Source organism: Macrobrachium rosenbergii, chromosome 13 (assembly GCF_040412425.1).
Source record: "Macrobrachium rosenbergii isolate ZJJX-2024 chromosome 13, ASM4041242v1, whole genome shotgun sequence".
NCBI lineage: Eukaryota > Metazoa > Arthropoda > Malacostraca > Decapoda > Palaemonidae > Macrobrachium > Macrobrachium rosenbergii.
Genome location: NC_089753.1, coordinates 55245679 through 55266837, shown reverse-complemented (window position 1 = coordinate 55266837; position 21159 = coordinate 55245679). Strand labels below are relative to the sequence as shown.

At 44.2% G+C, this 21159-nt stretch overlaps 1 long non-coding RNA gene across 1 annotated transcript in view; it reads left to right on the top strand.

Moving 5' to 3' along the window:
* Positions 1 to 21159, top strand: part of LOC136845338 (uncharacterized) — a 198428-nt gene that overhangs the window by 159635 nt on the left and 17634 nt on the right. Inside the window, exon 3 of the long non-coding RNA XR_010855143.1 lies at positions 18950 to 19124. This is a non-coding gene — a long non-coding RNA (uncharacterized lncRNA). The remainder of the gene's footprint in view (positions 1 to 18949; positions 19125 to 21159) is intronic.

Below are 21159 nucleotides of genomic sequence, written 5' to 3'. Positions count from 1 at the left end.
ATTGCATATTATTACGCAGGAATTTCTCCTATTTTATTGGTCATCTTGTGTTAATGGTTTTATACACAGTTGCATTTCATGTCATATGAACTTACGTCCAGGTCTGATATACGCCTCTTCAACTCCCCCCCTCCCCAACTCCACCTGCCCCAACTCCGATTCTGCTCAGTGGAAACTTGCCTCGTCAGTTCCATGAGAATATGTGTTCATTACAAATATAACAGTAATATTTTTAATAAGAGATGCATAAGGTCGACTGAAAAAACGTCAGTGAGACTCGAAAAAGAGATAATATTGAAACTGACGTGACCAGAGTTGTTGACAGTTATATATCACTGTTAGAAATGATACACAAAATAAAAAAAAATAAATACACAAATAGTAAAAAAATTAATTACGATTTAGTCCTCTGGATGACATTTCATTTGAACAATACCATTAAGTGTTCAATATCAAAGGTATGCATAGGCCACTGAGACAGGCAACTTAAAAAAAAATCTGTTTTATTTGCTCTTCATTTCCTTAACTTGTTAACACCTGGAATCTTTAACAGTTTTCTTCAAAGGCTCATTAACGTTTGTACATTCGCCCCCCAGTAAAGCAATACCACTCAGAGTGTGCCTCTGCACCTCGCGCGGCACTTCAGAAGTTTAGATGGTACTAAAGGTTTTTCGCATCTGATTCCCAGCTGCATAACTCTCTGTCTTTTTACTTTCCAGTCGTTTCCTCTTTCCTTTCCCCATTTTGCTGCCCAGCTTCTTTAACTCCACTTTGCTCCATCTTCACATCTGTTTGAGAAGTCTTGCGATCGAACTGTACGAGAATCTACGTCTCAGTGGTCTCGTTATAATAATAATAATAATAATAATAATAATAATAATAATAATAATAATAATAATAATAATAATGTGTCCATATTCCCTTCTTGTAATTTACGTTTTGATTGGTTACGTGATTTGGTATCATAAACTGACGTCACAGCACGTCACGACATCAAACATTGTCACTCTTCTTGCCTCGAAGCTATCGAGGACACCATATGCTCAGACCTATTCTATAGACCTTGGACCCAAGAATATGGAAATTTTAACTCCACGGCTTCCAGCTCCCCACCTTTGACATTCGAGCTGTTCAGAGGGTATGTCGATGAACAATCAAATAAAACTGAGTATTCATTGTCTAAGGTTTTAGATAAACAACCACTTCAAGCAATGATAGGATATGCTCCAGTTTTAATGAAAATAAACGAAAAACAAGCATTGTAAGTTAGGCTAATCTATTTAAAATATGTGCAATTATTGATAAAAATATTATACTTTCAACATATTTTAATGAGTGTGATTACGAAACCAAATGAAAATGTTAGATATACATCCCCATTTTAGTGGACATCTTTAGAAAATATGCGCAATTATAGGAAAAGTTTGTAGAAATTCAACTACTTCTAGTGAAAACTATTCTAAGAATAGTTTGTAAGAACAGATATCAAAGTGAAAGTGTTAGAAAATAAAGTAGCCTACTCTTGTGAAGTTGGCTAATTGTGGATGCAAAATCATTTTTAGGAAAGCAAGCGCTTCTTGTGAAAATTACCGGAGTGCAGACTGAATTTTTATAAAAAAAAAAAAATAATACTTGTATTCAAAATTTCTAGAAAAGAAAAACACAAGTGAAATTGTTATGTAACAGTCACTTCTAAAGAAAACTGCTCAGATGGTAGTCTAAAAATAAAATAAATGTGTAATTATTTATATTCTCTGTCTATGTAGTTTACATGAAAAAGCAGTAGAACCTCCTTACTGAAAGAGTAGCTAGATAGCAATAAAACGACCCAGTGTCTAATATGGGGTTTTTGACAAGAATAAAGAAAGTAGTGGAAAACCACCCATTTCCAGTGTAGGCTAATAAATCGTAGCCAATTCTGCACAACTCTACGGAATCGCATGGCCAAGTTTCGACCTATCTAGGCCACCATAATTAAAAAGGTTGTTTTATACGGAACATTTCAAGGGTTTGGAGGCCAATTTAGATTAGATATATGATGAAAGTTAAAACGTATTAGAAAAACAAGAAATGCAAAAGTAATTCTGTACACAGGCACACTGTCAATACGATTACCTCCAAAGGCAAGAGGCTGATCCGTGTTCGCAAGCGCTGACCTTACCCAACGCACATGGAGTAGAGGTCTTATTACTCGAGGAATTTTCATCCTCAAACTCAATTGCCTCCATAAGGCGCTTAACTTGTAAATGCGAAGGACGGAGAATGGTTACATAATGGAAATATCTTTTTGGTCTGATAACCCCTTCATCTTAGTAAGCCATTGCTTGTATTTCTTTGCATTTTGTTCCTTGATATATTGGTGGTTCACCAGTCTCGACTCTTAGAAGCTGAGTATTCGGAGGAAAATTGAAAGGCTCTTGTGCAGATTCTAAGTATTTTTTTATTGTGCAGAACATTATATCTTTTAAAAGTAAAGTCTGATGGTAATGTATCTAGCCTATTTGACTCCCAGTAATGCATGTAGCCTAGTTGACTTTCGTTGCTTTTTTTGACAAATTACATAATTTACAGAATAGAATTTATTGTAAATATACGATAAAGCAATCAAAGACATGACCCATATGCTTTCCTGGCTGCTTGTCTTATGTTTTATGCATACTTTGCCAATGTTGAATGCGCAAGCCACTCGTTTTTGTTTTTCCTTCTAATTATATCTAACAATTACGGAGGACTTTACCGAGAATCTGGGGCTCTTGGGAGGGGCGTACCAAAAACTGCAGTCAACTGCACCAACAGAAATGGTGAAGTATTCATAAATCACAAGTTAAATAATTGGAGAAATATATGGTTATGAGTGCAATCAATATTAATAATGGATATATATACTACATATAAAACAAAATGTGAAAGTGGTTGCTTCCTAACCTCACCCAACTTAGAATGCTGGCTGGGAAATTTATATCAATCCAGACCTCTCCTGGAACGCAGAGATTTATCATATCCAAAGAATACGTGTATTCTTTGGGTATTGGGATTTTATAAGATAAAACACGGGAATACCTTCTAATCACCTAACCTAATATAGGACGCCAGGTCTCCCAGTTAGAAGGGTGCTTTTGCTTCTCTCCTAGGTCCCCCAACCTAACCTTACCAAGACGCCATTAAACCATGGAATGAAATACAGGGGTGCATCCTAACCAGACACACGGGGCTTTGCCTTCCAAGGGGGCGAGGCCCCTTTAACCCCCCGTAAAATTTATTGCCTATATAATTTCCTTAATTAGATACGTGCTTTTATTTTTTTAGTTTTTATTTTTTTTAGAAATAAGGAGGCCTACTCATCAACTGTGGCTATGAACCAGTTGTCACAGAGAAATTAGATTCCTGGATTTGTGGTTCGATGGCATTTACAACCTACTCAACGGATTTGTTATATCCTTTAAGTAAAGGAGAGTTTTTTTTCGCGTCCTTAGCCCTGCTATCACAGATCAGCCAGGCAGGCAGAATGGTCACATTCATATGGGTGCCTTCACATGTTGGGATCATAGGCTGACGAGCTTGCTAAAGAAGGTGCCAGGAAGGAGAGAGTAGACTATAAACTGGCTCCATCCCTGAGTATGTTGAAGGACTCGGTTGGGACAGAAATAATGCAAATTTGCAATGAGAGAGTAGAGAGGCTCAAAGAAACACACTCATCAATAAGAAAATACCTTGAAATTACTGAAGGAAAACCACCCAACTACAAACTTTGCGGACTGGAGAGCAGAAGAGAGCAAACAACGTATAGCAGACTAAGGATGCAGAGCCGATACCTTTGGGAGGTACTGCCAGCTGTCAGTCCATCAGAAACATGCTGCAAATTGTGTGGCGAGTTAAGGAAGCACACCCTAAGTCACTATCTCGTGGAGTGTGAAGATATTACTCATTACAGGCCACAGGGAGTCAGGCTGAGTGAAGTTGACCTCCTCAAGCATTTTCTACAACCTAGTGTGCTGAAAAGGGTTTTGACTTCTCATCCAAAATTTGCTGGCTCCAGATAGTCAATAGACATGCATATACTGTATCATATAGTGCATAAGCTAAATTATAGTACGTCTTATTTTGCAGCTACCTGTTAGCATCATTAAAAGTGTGGTGCTTCTATATTTTTTTTATAACATTTATATAAAATTTTATGTGTTGACTTCATCTAAATGTAATTCATTCAGTTAAGTAATTCTTTGCATATTGTGAATAAACCATGTTGTAGTATATCTTATTCTGCAGCTGCCTGTTAGCATCGTTAAAATTGTTATGTTTCTACATTTTTTTCTCTATAACGTTTATACAAAATGTGATGTGTTGACCTCATCTAAAATTAATTCATTCAGTTAAGTGATTATTTGCATATTGTGCATAAACTAAATTGTAGTACATCCTGTTCTGTAGCTACCTGTTAGCATCATTAAAACTGTTGTATTTCTAATTTTTTTTATAACGTTTACATAAAATTTGTTCTGTTGACCTCACTTAAATGTAAATCATTCCACTGTGTAATTATTTGAAGTTTTAATGTGATTTAAAGTAACAATTTGTACATTAATTACTGTAAGTTATACCAAATGCTACTCCGTAGCACTTGTGTTCCATGACAGAAACCAGATAAAATGCGTATCTTTTATAGCAGTAATTCAAATTATTTTCTTAATGTCCATTATACATAAAAGTAGCATACTTTATAATGTTTAAGACAGATTTTGCCGTGCAATCTTTTAATGAGTATTCCCCCTTAATATAGTTATCTGTAAGCATTTATATTTTGTAACACTACCTGAGCACCATATCAGCCCTGATGAATGACGTTTGTCTAGTAATCAATGGGGTGGAAAAGGTATGTATAACACCACAGCCAATGCCATTCATTTGAGAGGGCTTTCCCCTATACGCATACCGCGTCCGGGTTGCCTGTTGTGCTGTACTTTGCATTTTTTTTTTTTTTTTTTTTGCACAATAGGCTAAACTGTTTCTCTCTCTCTCTCTCGCGTCCTATGAAGGTAACATGTTGAGTGTTAAAGGAATTGTAAGGCTTATATATATATATATATATATATATATATATATATATATATATATATATATATATATATATATATATATATATATTTTAATTATTAAGTTAAACTTTGATTTGGTTAGGCTTGCTTAAAAGTGTTTCTTTCTACTCAAAACATTTATTAGGACTTTTTAATTTTTTCTTGATTTACACTTACGCCTTCTTCTTTAAAGGAAGGGACATTTGGCAGGGCCTAAAAATATCCAGGAACTTCACTCGATGTTATAAAGTCTTTATTGGCAAAAAACAAAATAAAAAATGGTGATGACATCCGATTTGGGATCATAAATTTAAACTGAAAACACATTATGGGAACAACGAGAATGAAACAAAAGAAGAGGCAACAAAGCACATTTGCTGACGTCTTTTATCATCTTGTTCCAAACTTTGAACTAAGTAGCAAATATATTTTTCGTATTCGTGTACGATTAAAGCTACGTAATTTTGTTTCAACGGTGATGACGCCCTAGTGATAACTTTGAACATTTCTGTTGCCACTTAAGGCTAATTAATTTGTAATAATAGTCCTTCGGAGTAAACTTAATTTAAAAGGGATATTCATACCACTTTGGATGCTGATATGTCAATTTGGATAATGCGTATTCATTTCTCATTAACACTGAATTCAGAATCACTAGGCCGAAGCTGAAAGGCGCTCATTATTTCGGGTTTCATCCAGTTTTTCGGAGGATGCGAACAGATGCCCGAAACAGCCTTCAAACAGGTTCGATAGTTACAGCCTTAAGAGGTTGTCAAAAAATGTCTACGTAGTTACGGAACTCCTTGAAAACAGGAACAGTGTGATTAGGTAAACAACGAAGCTTTCATACTTTTATTGCTATAAATGACAGTTATTATTCGCTTGACCTTCGCAATTAAGCTAGGCTTATGCTGGCTCGTGTTCTTGCCCGTGAAGGCCACACTTCTATGGAAAAAGCGCCCAGATGATTTATTCTTTAGGTTTACCCTTGGTTATCCTGAATTCTGTGTTAGTGAGAAATTAATATATATTACCCACATTGTTCTATCCTCATCCAAAGTTATGTAGAATACATTTTTTTTTTTTACATAAATGCAGGGCAGAATGAGGTTACTGGATCAGATGTGCATTTATCATTATGGTAGAACTAAGCATTACTTCCGCGTTGGGAATTTCCTTTGAAATTGACTTAAACTACAGTATTTTGATTGCTTATCAGGAATTTATCGTTATTTTTTGTCGGTCGACTGTAATTAACCACAGAACTGATTAGGTTTTTGTATGCTGGCTATCCTGGAATGCTATCGTCTATGCGCAGTGTTGTGGGGGAACTTTCGGGAAAGTGTTTTCCTTTCCCGGGGTTCGGGCTCCCCCGAGGCAGAACCCCGGCTAAGTAACACGGCCTAGTAGGTTAGGTTAGGTTAGGTTAGGGTTGTTTGTTATTATGATTCCTTTTATGATAGATAAAACTATAAAATGGTTGATGCGAATCATGGTCTCAGTTTTAGTCGAACATCGTCTTGTTCTTATCTGAGGCGATACCTTTAAAAAACATGACCGATTTTTTCTCTAATAACTTGAAGCCCCTACTAAGGGATGATCGTGTGTCAACTTCAGTTATAGCAATAATTCCGGTGGCCATGTCAGGCGGTTTATAAGGTCTCTGACTCGGGTAATTAGTAGTCTCGTGTATATGCTTAGGCCATTAGAATGAATGAATGATGAAATTTAGGCCATAAAGCCAAGCGCTAGGACACTTGAGGTCATTACAACAAATATCGATGTGTTTATTTGAAAAATGTTACCAGCTAAGTGTTTTACTAATGTTGGCAAGTTTCCTTGATTATTATTGTAAAAAAAGAGGTATGATTTTTTTCATCGCCCAGAAAGTGCTCAATGCACAAACAGTTGTTGAATGGTTCAATTCAATTCCATCCTCCGACCTACATTTATAAAACAGTATAACCTGACCACTGATAATCAGTGTGGTTTAGGACTGCTTTCATTAAATTCCTGTAAAAGCCGAGGGACTCAATAAAAGAGGCATTTTGTAAAAATAATTTTCTCTCTACCCTTTAACTTGTGGTTGTACTTCATAGTGTTCTTCTGAGGTCTCAAATTAGACAAACTGATGATGCAATACTTTCCTTTCCTTGTATGTAAGAGGCCCCTCATTGGATGAGTCGGTAGAGCTGTCGGCTAGCACTCTGCTAGGCCCGAGTTCGAGTCTCCGGCCAGCCAATGAAGAATTAGATGAATTTATCTCTGGTGATAGATATTAATTTCTCGGTATAATGTGGTTCGGATTCCACAATAAGCTGTAAGTCCCATTGCTAGGTAACCAATTGGTTCTTAGCCACGTAAAATAAGTCTAATCCTTTGGGCCAGCCCTAGGAGAGCTGTTAATCAGCTCAGTGGTCTGGTTAAACTAAGGTATACTTAAGTTTGTATGTACGAGTAAAATTTAGGTTGTAAAGCCAAGTATCAGGGCTCATTCAGGCAGTCACTGTTTTTAAGCAGTAAGGAGTATCTGTACAAAGATGCGTTCACTTGCTGAAATGAAGTTTTCATCCAGATTTTTACTGTGATAATGTCCATTCTCCTTTCTATTCATGAGGCTGAAGTGGAATGGAATGGAATATAAATTTAGGCCAAAGGCCAAGTGCTGGGACCTATGAGGTCATTCAGTGCTGAATGGGAAATTGAGAGTAAAAAGGTATAAAAATTGTAACAGGAGGAAAACCTCACAGTTGCAGTATGAAACATCGACTCCTGGTATTCGTGGGGGATGGGTACCTCTAACCACCCCCTCGTGAATAGCTCAAATCTGCGAATACTTGACACCCCTCCAAAGTCGCTTATACCTGCCTACTTTGATAGTTCAAAACGCCCAAAAAAACTCTAAAAATGCTTATACCTGAATATTTTAATAGTTTTATCACAAAAAGTGCTTGTTCCCACACGATATACAAACCATCAGTCCTTTACACTAGGAATTACTTACAGCGCAACTGGAAATGGCAGTTGAACTTTCAAACAAGGTGGTTAGGTAGTTAACTGCCGTCTGGTAGGCGGGAGCCCCACCTGCCCGGATGTAAACATTCCAATTCGCTTTTGGCTGTCGATCGGTGCAGATGTGTGTTCTTCCCTCTCTGCCCTGACCATCGTTGAGCTGTTTTTCAGGATGGGATCTTTATTTTTCCTTGTGTGTCTGCTTATTTGTGTTTGGAGTATGCAAGCTCACAAAAGTAAGCCTCGTAAGCCCTCCTTCCCCCAGCGTGCGTGTCCTGGGGTGGGAGGGAAGAAGTGTACTGTAGTAGCTTCCTTCAAAATTATGTCGATGTTGATCCACATGCCCTTTGCTTCTCTTGCAGGGGGCATATGTGTACCCATAGTTCTACCTGTGCTAAGTGTTGCTCCTGGTCGGCTGAGCAGTGGCTGAAGTTTGAAGGGAGGAAACGGTACCAGAGGAAGCTTTCCAAGGCGTCGTCTGAGGGTTATATGTCCCTGACAACTCCCTTGGTGGCTAATCCTTCGTCCTTGTTTCTCTATCCCGGCAAACTTCCCCTTCTGGCTGCCTCTCCTTCGAGAGAGGACTAACCCCTTTGTCTTCTTCACTCAGGGAGAGGGGCGGACGATCAGGATGACCTCCTCTCGGGGATCTCTCCTGGCCCCGGGGGGCAAACTTCCCCAGAGCAGGAAGAGCTCCCTCTACTAACCCGACTTCTTCTTCCAGCATGGCGATTGCTCTCCATGCTGAGCAGGCGACTGAAGTAGATGCAGCCTGGTGTTCCCTGGGTCTATCTGACACGCCATTGTTGCAGGGTCTCTTGTTGCGCCTGGTAGCCGCTCCTATGGTAACCCACGCTGCCGCTACTCCTACCACCAGCGCTGTGATGGTGACAACCTTCACCAAGATGCTGGTAACCATCTCGTTTCACCTGGGGACCCAGGTGACTGTCATACCAACATCCCAGCATACAGTGCCTCTGCCTCCAGGCTTCACTGTGGCCCCGCAGTCCCAGGCCGGACCCTTGATGATGGTGACCTCCACTGTGCCCCATCTGATGGTGCCTAGTCCTGCTGCTCCTGGCTTCGCTGGCTCCCGGGCTGTCCTGGCTTCTCCACCTGCCCCAGCTATCTTGGTCACCCCAGTTGCTGCTCCTGGCTTCCCTGGCTGCTCCATCTGTCCTGGCTATCCCGGTTGCCCCAGTTGCTGCCCTGGCTCCCAGGCTGTCCCTGTCGCCACTCCCGTAGACAATGTTTCTGCTGCTCGGTTTGCTCCCATTACCCTGGCTGCTCCTGTGACGTCTGCTGCTCCCTCCTGGATGAGGGACTTGACTGCCATCCTGAAAAAGATGACAAAGAAGTCGAAGAAGAGGTTTTGGAAGGTGTCATCTTCGTCATCGTTGTCGTTTGCTACCTCCTCCCCTTCTTCTGAGGCTCGTCGGTTGATGAAGAAGGCTGCCTCTACCTCCCCAACAAGAAATCCCATCCTGGGACTTCTAAGGGGATGCCTCCCTCCACAGGGAGCTTTCGTCGGCTCTTCCCGACCTGCGGGTTAGGGAACCAAATTGCTCACCCCTGGGTCTAGCGTTTCGGGAGCCGAGGGCGTGCAGACCTCGGTTTGCACACCCGTTCCCGGTCCTAAGAAGTCCTCTTCGAAGGCTGGCACTGTGTCAGATGCTCGTTTGCAAGCCGCTTTGAGTACCCAGGTCTCTAAGGAGTATCCTGAACCGGTATCGGAGAGTCTGCTCACCATACCGATTTGGGCACAGGATGAGAGAAAAGGCCAAGACGTGCTGGTGTCTCGGCTCTGCCTGCTGGCACTTCTTCCGGTGCCAAGCCAGGTCCCCAGGCTGGTGCATCTGGAAAGACAGAGAGGAGGTCCCCTGTACAGTCTTCTCGCAAGGTTCTGGCCTCGAATAAGACTGCGGCCCATCAAGAGGACAGCGCAAGTTCTCGCCAGCCAGCCGTGCGTTTGACTCTGAACGCCATCGGGTCCCCAATCGTGTTCGCTCGATTGGCCTGGCTTGGTTGAGTCAAGCGCTCAGCTCGTCTTGTGCGAACCGCTATGTTGTCCTCGGGACAGAGCTTTTCAGAGGTGAAAGCGCTCTCCTGGACCTGGGTTGCTGTCATTAACACAGGCTGATGACCGCTCTTGACCTGCCTCTCCTGCTGGCCTGGCGAGGGTGCACAATCCTCCTCACCTGTCCCCGCAACCTCCTGGGGTTCCCCTTGGAGGTGCGACTTGGATAGGAGGAACTCTGGAGAGTCCTCTCCCCAGAGTTTGACTACAAAGGTATACATACCTGGCTAAGTTCTTGGATTGACTAGGTCGTATGCCCGCATAGTGCAGGAAGGATCCAAGGGGTTTGCTGAGGTTCTCCCTCTTGCTGGAAGAGTAGATCGGGAAGACCGCCTCGAGTCCTCTCCCCCAGGATGCGGATGCCCCTGAGATACAGAGGACTTTTGCAGAGGTCATTGCACTGGTTCATCAGCACAACGATCTTGGGGAAGGGACCACGGCCTCGTCTGTGGATAGTCCTTTGCACCTTGAATCCTTATGGGGTCCGAAAAACGGAACCCAAGGTTTCGGTGGGGCTGCTGTGGTCTACGCTTGCTGAGGGGGTTCTCGATCAAGTGAATAATCTTGTTTCTGGGCAGGAGAATTAGCTTCGAATGAACCACTTGGACAAGCTGCTTCCTCCTCCTCTGCCTTGACAGAAGCGCTTTTATACGCCCTCAGAGAGGGCACTGCCGACCAAGCAGGTTGACCTGGACCTGGTGTGCGTCTAGGCCCGGGTCTCTTGCTGCAGCATCTTACTGTACTTCGGAAGGAATCCCTTCTGCAGCAAGAGCAGCGACCCTGGAGGCCACTGCCATGGTGGCTCTTCAAGCAGTCTCTTGCTGGATCTATGGTCCTTCGCAGTATCTAAAGTGGATGCCTCCTCGGGTGCTGTTGTTCCTGAGGAGGACTCTGCTTTCGGGAGGCTGTGCCTGTCTTGAGATAGAGCTTTCTTTTACCTAGCCCACCAGATGGCAAACCTGTGGGGAAACCTGGTGCTAAAGAGAAGGGAGGCTGTCATTTCTCGTTTCGCCAGGTCTGTAGGTCCCGAATTGGCAATGACCCTGCGGAATGGACCGTTGCTGGGTTCTGCCTCTCTCTTCCCTAGAGGTGTGTTAGATGCTGTGGTGGATAAGTGTTGGACTGAAGACAGGAACCGCCTTGTCCATCAGGCAGTGGCCAAGACCTCTGGGTCTTCGCGCTCCACTGCGGCCCGGCCTTCGGGCCAGGCTAGCTCTTCCTCGACCCCCCACGAAGTCTCAGACTTTGAAGGGTGCTCGTGGGAACACCCAGCCTTCTTCTTCCTCCTTAAAGGCGTGCAATTGCACCCCTTTCAGCCTTCCTTCCAGTCTGGGAAAGGGGGCAAGGTGAAGAATAAGGGAAAACACTAGGGGGCAGCATTCCCCTCCAGCTGCTGCTAGTGGTGGGGGGGTCCCTATCGAGCCACTGGGCAACGTGACAGTGATACGGAGCCAAGACCTAGGTAGTGGAAGTCCTTCGGGAGGGATATCTACTCCTCTTTGAGTCTCGGCCACTCCTCACCAACTCTCCAGTCCGTCTCCTTACCTACGTTCTTGGTTCGCCAAAGGATCTCGCACTCAAGCAAGGAGGTGCAAGCCATGCTGAGTACTGGTCCCCAGGCTTTTACAGCCATCCCTTTCTCATAAAGCTTCGGGGGGGGCTGGAGACCGGTCATAGACCTCTCTCCCCAAAACTTATTTGTTTGCCAGACTCAGTTCAGGATGGAGACGGCTCGCCTCCATCAGGGACAACGACTTCATGTTTATGGTGGACCTGAAGGATGTGTATTTCCAAATACCCATCCTTCTGTCCTCCTGCAAGTACCTTCACTTTATCCTCAAGGAGATGGTGTTCCAGTTCAGGGCACTCTGTTTCAGGCTCTTGACTGTTCCCCAGGTGTTCACGCAAGTGTTCACCCTAGTGTTAGCTTGGGCCCATTCGCACGGGATACATCTGTTGAGGTATCTCAACGACTGGCTGGTCCTGGTGAGCTCTTACGCGCAGTTGCTTCAGGACAGGGATCCGTTCCTTGAGTTTTGCCAAGATCTAGGGATTGTAGTAAATCTTGAGAAGTCAGATCTCATCCCCAAGAAGAGGATAAAATACCTGGGCATGCTGATAGATATGATAACAGCAAGAGTCTTCCCCTTGGACTCTTGTATCAGCAGATTCAGGAAGGCAGCACAGCTGTTCCTGTCTCGACAGGAGCAACCAGCTTGCCAATGGCAAGTCGTCATCAGTCACCTGTCGTCACTGGAGAAGCTGGTTCCTCATGGGGGTCTGCACCTTCGGTCCCTGCAGTGGCGACTGAAGGAGCACTGGTCCCAGTCTCGAGACCCTGAGTCCTATCTCATCCCTCTTTCGGGGGAGGTGAAAAAGGATCTAGACTGGTGGATGGAGGACGGGAACCTCTTAATAGAAGTATGTTTGCATACTCCCCCTCTGGACATGCTTCTGTTCTCGGATGCATCGACTGAGGGATGAGGCGCACACCTGGAGGAAATGCTGACTTCGGGGGTGTGGCACTGAGACAACAAGCACCTTCACATCAACATGCTGGAACTCAAGGTGGCCTTCTTGGCTCTCCCAGAGTTTCAGGATTGAGTGATAGGACACACCTTTATTTTGATGAGTGACAGCACCACGGTAGTGGCATATGTCAACAAGCAAGGGGGCCTCATGTCTCTTCTGCTTCATCAGTTGACAGTGCAGGTGCACAAGCAGGCTGTGGCTCACTCGTTAGAGCTGTCAGCCAGGTCCATTCCAGGCAAGAGGAATGTAGTGGCAGACAAGCTCAGCTGCCAGAGTCAGGTGATAGGGGCAGAGTGGTCCCTTCACCCAGACATCACAGAAAGGTTGTTCAATCTGAGGGGGCGTCCAGTCATAGATCTGCTTGCCACCCAGCACAACAGGAAACTTCAGGTCTTCTGCTCGATTGTGCCAGACCCATGGGCCTCTGTGAAGGATGCGTTCCAACACCCATGGGGCAACCTCTGTTTTGTCTGATTCGCAAAGTGATCAGCCAAGTGTTGATCACCCTGAATCTGAGGATGATTCTGGTGGCTCCCAAATGGCCTCAGGCTGTTTGGTATCCCGACCTGCTAGCTCCTCTTTCTGAGGCACCGAGAAAGATCCCTTCCTGGCCCAAACTGCTGTGTCAACCCCATATAGAGCGGTACCATCAGGCAGTGCAACCTCTGTGCCTTCACAGGTGGTGGTTATCCAGCATTTCCTGCGAGCGAGAGGCTTTTCGAGCCACGCAGTAACGGAGGTGGCCGGGCACCTCAGACAGTCCTCTGCAGCGGTATACCAGGGAAAGTGGCCCCATCTTCTGCTGTGGTTGGTGTCTCTCTGGTCGGAGCTACTGTACAGCAGGTCATGGACTTCCTCGTCTTTCTTTGCTTCTTTCTGTTTCAGCCGTAAAAGGCTACATGGCTGCACTTGGCCTAGTCTTGCGGCTGAAAAGAGTAGATATCTCCTCCTCTTTCGGGATTTCTCTACTGATGAGAAGCTTCAAAAGGTCTTGCCCACCCAGGGACCTCAGGCCCCCTGTACGGGATGTGACTTGTTCTAAGGAACCTGACTCGTGCACCATATGAGCCTTTACAAGAGTTGTCAGACAGGGATCTGACCCTCAAGACCGTTTTCCTGCTTGCCCTAGCATCGACGAAGAGAGTGGGAGAACTTCACAGACTTTCCTTTGGTGTTAAACACTCGAGGGGATGGGGATCAGTTACGCTCTATTTCGTCTCGGACTTCATAGCAAAGACTCAGAACCCATTGGTCCCTGAAGCTATGTTCGAGTCCTTCATGATCCCCTTACTAGACGACTTCATAGGTGACCCAGACGAGATGCTCCTGTGTCCTGTTAGAGTGCTCCAGCACTATCTGAAGAGAACCCACCATCTCCAGCCTGAGTGTCGAAGCTCTAGCCTGAGTGTCGACGACTCTTCGTTAGCGCTGGCTCGACCAAGAAAGAGGTATCCAAGAACACAATTTCTTTCTGGCTTTGTGAGACGATTAGGAGAGTAAACCCTGCTGCTGGGGAAGACGACACAGGTACCTTCTGCTCAAGAGCTCACGAAGTCTGGAGCATTGGTCCGACCCTCGCATTCCAGAAGAACCTGTCGGTTTCTCAGGCATTGAAAGCGAGGGTGTGGTCTCAACAGACCACCTTCACTTCTTTCTACCTTTGGGACATTGCCCACAAGTCCTTGGACACTTTTTCCTTGGGACCTGTGGTGGCTTCTCAACAAGTTGTGTAGCTTACCCGGCTCCTGTAACGGGACAGGGTTGCATATTGCCTAAGATGTACAGTTGTGGATGCGAGAGTGAGTCTGGGATTGACTGGCCTCTCCTCTTCATCCTGGCTCTCTTCCGGCGGGCAGAGAGCAGACTCGAGCCATTACATACTGGATCTAGCAGTCGATGCAGGTAAGCCTACGCTTCAAGCTTCCGTTCTGTTTCCTTTCAGGACTATAGAAGCAAAGCCGCTCCTTCCTCTAGTAAGGGGAGGAAGGAGATCACGACAATAGGACAAACCCGATACTGATATATGCCTTACTATCGCCGATTTTTAAGGTTCATCCTAGCCTATTTTGTAAGAAATGGGAGGCGAGTCGGTAGAGTTGCGGGCTAGCACTCGCTAGGCCCAAGTTCGAGTCTCCGGCCGGCTAATGAAGAGTTAGAGGAATTTATTTCTGGTGACAGAAATTCTTTCCCGCTATAATGTGGTTCGGATTCCACAATAAGCTGTAGGTCCCGTTGCTAAGTAACCAATTGGTTCTCAGCCACGTTAAATAAGTCTAATCCTTCAGGCCAGCCCTAGGAGAGCTGTTAATCAGCTCAGTGGTCTGGTAAAACTAAGGTATATTTAACTTTTAGACCTTCCTCATTCATATGAAAAGGTCCAGAAGTCTGACAATTGATCTTGCATTTCCTACAACATGATCAATTTGTCAGAGGCAGTTTCCCTTCCTTCCTCTGTTGACCAGGAAGGGAACCCTAGGTGTGGCGAACCCAAGTCAGTTCTAGAAACTCACTCAGATTCCTCTCTCCAACCAGTGAGTCTCCCTAATGGTTTGTATATTGTGTGGGAACAAATCACAGTTTTTTAAAGTAAATTGTATTTATCCTAAATATACAAACCTGAGGTCCATTACATTTTCATGCCCACCTCATGCCACCCCTCAATCTGACATCTGGGGCAAAAGGCAAATTGCAATGTTTACATCCGGGTAGGCCGACGGACGGTAGTTAACTGCCTAACCACCTTGGTTGAAAGATCAACAGCCGTTTCCAGCTGTGCTGTAAATAATTCCTAATGTAAAGGACCTCAGGTTTGTATAGTTAGGAAAAATACAATTGTTCCAACACGATATACAAACCATCGGTCCTTTACATTAGGAATTACTTACGGCGAAGCTGGACACTGCTGTTAAACTCTTGAACAAGGTGGTTAGGCAGTAACTACCGCCAGGTAGGCGGGAATATCCGCCTGCCTGGATGTAAACATTCCAGTTTGCTTTCGGCCGTCATGCGTTGCAGATGTGTTTTCGGATCTCTTTGCCTGACTGTCGTTAAGCTCTTTATTATCTTGGTAGGATCTTCCTGTATTTTTGTGTATACAAGCAGTCCCCGGTTTACGACGGGGGTTCCGTTTTTACGCCACGTCGTAAACCGAAAATCGTCGTAAACTGAAAAATAGTCGAAAATCGTCAAAAATCCTAAGAAAACCTTAATTTTAATGCTTTGGGTGTATTGAAAATAATGTAAACTGCATTTTTATTGAGTTTTTCATCAAAAAAACCTCAAAGTTTTGATTATTCTGCCGTTTTGGAGCCATATTTCCTCCGTCGGATCGGCATACGATGCGTCGTAACCCTGGAACATGCGTCGTAAACCAGGAAATAATTTTTGATGAATATATTTGAAAAGTGTCCTAACCTTGGAACATCGTAAGCCGGACCCGTTGTAAACCGGGGACTGACTGTATATTGCGTGTTTGATATTTCTTAATACAAACCCACGATTTGTGATAACCTTGCATAAGCGGTTGTTCTCCTGCATCTGTGTCTCAGGTTTGATGGCCAAGGTTGTATTTAGAGGGGCGTAACTGAGTGGTAATGCTCTTCTTCCAGTAGCACCAATTATTTAGATACTGAAGGCATTCCCTTGTACGTTCAGAGATATTAGTTGGGACGTAATATCTTCGGCCCCCTTCATTGATCGGGACGTAAGAGTTCACTTCCCTTCTTGGGCTCCCGCCCTCCGTGTACAAGGGCATGACTACTCCTTCCTACTTGTGCTGAGTGTTGTTTTTGCCGCCTGCGCTATAGAAAGTTGTGGGGGGGAGGTTGCGGGCGTCATCGGTAAGTTCCATTTCCACGGCGCCCTTGGTGGCCTCCCCTCCTTCCTTCTCTCTCCCTGTAAGTTCTTCCTTCTCTCTCCTTCGGTAGGGATCTCTCTCCTTCGCCCTCTTCATTTGCTCGTCGGGCGAAGACTGCGGGGAGGCGGGGGGCCGGGAGCGGTCGGGCGACCTCTTCTAAGGGGCCTCCTCTTGCTGCATAGGGCAGTTCCCCTCGTAGCAAGAGGAGTTTTCCTCTACTAATCATCTTTGCTCTCTCTTTCATGTTGACAGTGATCATTGCAGGCACAGCAGTAGTTGGCTGGATATCTCAGGGGATATATTGCATTAAGGATTCCTGACTCATTCAGTGTTGCTTTGGGATTGACCACAGTACCTGGTTGGAATGACTTAGTTCCAAGTCGGGATCATTTCGACTCTGTTCCCGCCCATGTGGATTGATCACTGTCGTTGCTGGCCTTCAAGTATGCTGTGGCACTGCCTCTGGCGTATCTGTGGTCCATCTGTTTCCTGTGTTATGCTTCTGTTAACTCGACGACAGTCCTTGGGTGGCTCTTCCTGGTCTCCTGCTGCAACCGTCCTGATCGTTCCTGTCGCTGCTGGTGACATTCATGTGACGTTCCTGGCTGTTGCTGTAGCTCCTGCCTTCCGAACCGCTTCCATAGCTCCTGCATCGGCTGTCCTGATCGTGCCTGCTGCTTCTCCTGGTGGTCGTGTCCTGGGCCGCTTCCTTTGTGTTCCTGCCTAGCTGCCCTGGAGGTTACAATGTCCGTCATCCTCAAGAAGACGTCGGAGTGAAGGTGAAGGTGAAGGAAGTCACCCTGTGGAAGTAACGTTCCTGGCCATTGTGGTAGCTCCTGCCTTCCGAACTGCTTCCATAGCTCCTGCATCGGCCATCCTGATCATGCCTACTGCTTCTCCTGGTGGTCGTGTCCTGGGCTGCTTCCATTGTGTTCCTGCCTAACTGCCCTGTAAGTTATGACGTTTTGTGTCCACCATCCTGCAGAAGATGTCGGAGTGAAGGTGAAGGAAGTTGCCCTGTGGAAGTAGCCGACATCTTCTTCAACTTATCTTCGATTTCATCTTCTGCTGCCTCTTCCCTTCCTCTTGCATTCTGGAAGTTTCTGTTGGTCTGGAAGCAAGACGTGGTCTCATAGACCACACTCTTGTCTTCCTGTGCTCTTGCCCACAGGCTCTTGGAACCTTTTTTCCTTGGTCCTGTGGTGGCTGCTCAACAGATTGTGTTTTCTTACCCGACTCCTTCAAGAAGACTAGTAGCATCTCGCCTAAGGTGTTGGTTCTGGAAATGAGAAGGATACCGAGAGTGACTGGCCTCTCTTCCTACTCCTTCCCCATCCTCCTACTTCTCCTTTGGGATGAGAATAGGACTCGAACCAATACTTGCTGGATCTGGCATCTGATGCGGTAAGACTACACATCGAGCACCCATTCTATTTTTCTTCTAGAATCATAGAAGCAATTCTGCTCATTCCTCTAGCAAGGGGAGGAAGGAGAGACTGGTAATAAGGGAAACCTTATCTCGCGTTTTCCTTACTGCCTCCGACTCTAGATTCTTCCCAGACTACTTCGTTTGAGTTGCATTCCCTCACTCATGCGTATCTGACATTTGATCTTACAGTTCCTACACTCCGATCAATATGTCAGAGGCACGGTACTCCTTCTCGCTCTTTTGACCAGGAGGAGTAGCCCAGGTGTGCAGAACTCCAGTCAGTTCAAGAGACTCATTCAGATTCCTCCCTCCAACCAGTGAGTCTTCCTAATGTAAAGGACCGACGGTTTGTATATCGTGTCGGAACAAATCACAGTTTTTGAAAGTAAATTATATTTTTCCTAACTATATAAACCTGAGGTCCTTTACATTACATATTATGCCCACCTCATGCCACCCCTCAATCTGAGCCTGGACTGAAAGGCAAACCTGGAATGTTTACATCTGGGCAGGCAGGTATTCCCGCCTACCTGGCGGTAGTTACTACCTAACCACCTTGTTCAAAAGTTTAACGGCCGTGTTCCAGCTTCGCCGTAAGTAATTCCTGATGTAAAGGACCTGAGGTTTGTATAGTTAGGAAAAATACAATTTACTGTATTAGAAGGTGGAAAGCAAGATGGAAGAAAGAGAATATGAGCGGAGGTACAGCAAAAGAACTAAACGGGCTTGCAGCTAGGGGCTGCTAGGATGCTGCAAGTAGCCATAAGTAATGCCTACAGTGCACCTCTGATGGCACTACCGTTCCTACGGGGTTAAGGCTGAAGTGTTGTCTGTTTTATTCTCACTATAGATTTGTTATGTTTTATTCTCATAATAGATTTCAGTTTCCTGGGTCAAGTTTAATTCCATTGTTTTTCTGTGAATAGGCAAATTTTCTGGGAATAATGTGTATATGTATATATATTCCACAGAGAAATCTGCGAATAGGTGAAGCCATGAATCCGGAACCGTGAATAGGCAGGGGTCCGCTGTACAGTATTAGGAGAAGGTGGAAAGCAAGATGGAAGAAAGAGATTATGAATGGAGGTACAGCAAAAGAACTAAAAGGGCTTGTAGCTAGGGGCTGCTAGGATGCTGCAAGGAAACGTAAGTAATGCCTACAGTGCACCACGTGAGGTGCACTGACAGCACTACCCTCCCTACGCGGTTAAGGCTGAAGTGTCATCTGTTTTATTATCACTATAGATTTCAGTTTCCTGGTCAAGTTTAATTCCATTGCTTTTCTGAACATACGGTCTCTGAACTGATATTGATATGTATCTACAGTGCCCTGGGGATTTTGTAGACAGTATAATATTTGCTTTTTTTTTTACTGAATTTGGTTCAGGCTGAAAGTGGAGATTTGGATATAGGGCTACAGTATATTTTGTTTTGCAAGAATATCTTGAACATAAGTATTTCTACTTACTCAACTGGATCATGTATGTTATTTGGTTCAACAAGTGAGACTGCGAGCACCCTAACCACACCCTCTCTCTAATTCTTAAGGTGGTTTAGCCGAAATAATTCAAGGAAAACCAATTCAAAGAAAAGCTGAAGATGCTGGACAGTCATGTAGGAAGAGAGCAAGGGAAATGGCTGAAAAGTTAAAAAAAAAAAAAAACTAGCACTTAGCAGCTGAAGGGTTGCAGCAAAGGACTTCTGTTGTTGCCTCACACTGTAGTGGTCAAGACACAAATTAAGCATAAATGTTCCACACTTTTGCACTACAATGGACGAACCCTGATGATGGGCAGCATGATAACTTATCTCCTCAGCAAACTGTGGAGGATGATGTGCTACAAAATGAGTAGCATTCAGTAATACTGAAGACTCAGCCACTAAAGGCAATAGTGGAGGTTCTCCACTGAAAAGTCAACACAACACATGGAAGACGACCAAACTGGAAATCTTCCAGTGATGACCTTAATCAGGTAATCAGGATTAGAATTTAGAAAAAGCAAGCCATTTTAAGCAATTTTGTATAGTAGACAAAGATCCCAACAGCCTGCCATTAAAGAAAAAAAAAAACTCCAAAAATCATGTAACGAAAGACCTGACAACTGTTAAACTTATATTACTGATAACACCATACAAACAGTAAGTGGCACTATGATACATACAACTTTAAGTACTGCATTATGCCACAATACTGTAATGCTCTTTAATTTTAGATACCTTCAGAGCATCCTGTTGTTTTGCATGAATCAAAGTGAAGTAACTCAAGCTCCATCATACTCAAATTATCCATTAATTTTATGAACCAGTTTGCCTTCTTTTAGTGAAAGCTAAGGTCATCAGAGCAGCCTCTACTTCTTTAGCTTCCTGGCACATACATTAATGCCCCTTACTTCTATTTGGCTTTGGCCTACTGGAAGTATATAGTCTTCACGTCTCACAGGCACACATGCCCATTGCTTCCATTTTGCATCAACCTGCTGGAAGTATAATCGTCCTTCGTGTCTCACTATCTTAAGAAGTAAAACCTGAACTATCTCCGTTGGCACCCAGCTCTTTGGGCGCCAGCTACAGTCTGTCGCCAGCTTTAGAGCTTCCAGACTACTGCCACACCGCTACAGGTTAAATTGAGCGACAACCAGTTGCAGTTTTATACTGCACGCTTCCTTAACTAATAAGGAATGACAAGCATTGTATTCAATACTAGCAACTTTTCTATTTCAAATTCATTACATGACAATGTTTTTGGAGTACAGTAGAATACTATGTCCATGTATCCCACCTCCTGTCAATGTGGGATTCAGCTACGTAATTACTTGGTAAGTTACTTATATAAAAATGGCATTTTTATAATACAATAAAGTTTTATATATACTTACCAATGGAATCAGAGCCCACCCTCATCCCCCTCTGATGTACATAAGGCATAAAACAAATAAGAATTGTTGCTAGGTTGTTCCAATATTCCATTAGTGAGATGGGCTGATCACCTACACAAACTATATTGAAGCGCTAGCCGTGAAATTTTGAATCTAAGCTGCCGTTCAAGTGGAAACTACAGCTATGTAATTACTTGGTAAGTATATATAAGACTTTATTTTATTATCAAAATGTCATTTTTACATATGTAACTTACTAAGTAATTACATTGTTGAATCCCAAATTGACACGGAGGTGGGATATG